The sequence below is a fragment of the Amblyraja radiata genome, chromosome 27, assembly GCF_010909765.2.
Source record: "Amblyraja radiata isolate CabotCenter1 chromosome 27, sAmbRad1.1.pri, whole genome shotgun sequence".
NCBI classification, from domain to species: domain Eukaryota; kingdom Metazoa; phylum Chordata; class Chondrichthyes; order Rajiformes; family Rajidae; genus Amblyraja; species Amblyraja radiata.
In genome coordinates, this window is record NC_045982.1 from 20,465,240 (window position 1) to 20,466,988 (window position 1,749).

At 39.7% G+C, this 1,749-nt stretch overlaps 1 non-coding gene across 1 annotated transcript; it reads left to right on the top strand.

Moving 5' to 3' along the window:
• The first annotated feature begins 1,168 nt into the window (after window positions 1-1,168).
• On the top strand, window positions 1,169-1,270 carry LOC116988668. The gene has a single exon (XR_004416022.1). It is a non-coding gene; the product is annotated as a U6 spliceosomal RNA (small nuclear RNA).
• Window positions 1,271-1,749: the final 479 nt, after the last annotated feature.

The following is a 1,749-nucleotide window of genomic DNA, read 5'->3' on the forward strand; positions in this document are numbered from 1 at the left end:
CCGGGAAGTATGATGGGTAGTTGCTAGAATTAAGATCTTTCACTTGCTTTGTTTCTTGATTTGGATACAAAAAATATATCTGTTTTGCTTGCAGTTTTATTTCCAGATTTAAGCAGTGATTATCAATAGTGCAGAAATTCACGACAAATGTAAACAAAAACATGTCATTCAACTCAACTGGTTGCTCTCATGTTTATGTTCCTCCCACTTCAATCTAGAGGCAAAATAGGATAGGTTCCGGAAATTTGAAATAAAACAAAGAATACAAGGAATGAACTGTACTTGTGGTAACATGGAGAGAGAAACACTCTTAGTAGATAACCTCTCCTCCCAGTCCACCAAATGACAGCAGCATATTTTTTCCAATTGATCTCCTTTTTATTATTAAGATGCTTGTGTACTTTGCACAAGAAATGGAATTCAATAAAACTTTATTGTCACATGTAGCTAGATAAAATGAAATTATTTGTTTTGTATGTGATTCAGTAAAATCACATTAAATATAACCAGTCATTAATAAATACAAAAATATGATTGTGGTATCAGACTGGTAGACTTTACCAAGACAGCACACAAAGTGTCGACCCGAAACGTTGTATATTCCTTCTCTCCATAGATGCTGCCTCACCTGCTGAGTTTCTCCAGCATTTTTGTCTACCTTCTATTATTCCAGCATCTGTAGCTCTTTCTTAAACACAAAGTGTCGCTTTGTTTCCAGCACCATCTTATGCCCTTCGTGTGTTGAAGTTCTTAAAAGTACCTTAGTTTAGTATATTATTGTCACATGTACCGAGGTAGAGTGCAGTGCTTTTTGTTGTGTTCCATCCAGTCAAAGAAAAGACTATCCATGATTACAGTCAAGCCATCCACAGTGTACAAATAAAACATAAAGGGAACAACATTTAGTGCAAGATAAAGTCCAATAAGTCCGATTAAAGATATTTCAAATGTCTCCAATGTGATAGATGGGAGATTAGGGTCGCACTAATACACTAAAGAGTAAATTGTGCTTTGCTCCATGTATGTGAGCATTACCAATGCAGGGCCTTATATTATATTTACTCCCTTCAGAGGCAAGTACCAAAGTTTAGAGCTAAACATGTACTACTGGAGATGCCCCTGTTTGAAGTACCCGCATAAAAGGTAGTGCTGGCTCATATGAGTCTTCATTTCGGCAGCAATATATACTAAAATTGGAACAATACAGGGAGGATTAGCATGGACCCTGTCCAAGCACGACACGCAAATTTATGATATGTTCCATATTTATTACTGGAGAATTGATCCAAGTAAAGGATCAATTAACTTACATGTTCCACTTACGCGACCTTTTCGGCAACTGCCGGCGCCCGTTATAGGTCGCCGAAAATTTTCAACATGTTGAACATTCAGCGGCGACCAGAAAGACGCTACGAATCTTTGTGTGACTAGGAGACCAATCACGACCATACAGGCGACCTCTCATGATCATACAGGCGACCCCCTGGTGACACCCCACGACAACTGTGACATGTTGCCAGGGGATGACTGTATGGTCGTGAGAGGTCTGCTAGTCACCCAAAGAGTCGTAGCATCTTTCTGGTCGACGCTGAATTTTCAACGTTGAAAATTTTTGGCGACCTATGATGGGTGCCAGCAGTCACCGAAAAGATTGCACAAGTGGGACAGGCCCTTAAGTGTGAGGTGTTACACTTCAGGAGGCCGAATGTAAGGCGAAAATATACAGTTAATGGCAAGACCCTTTACGGC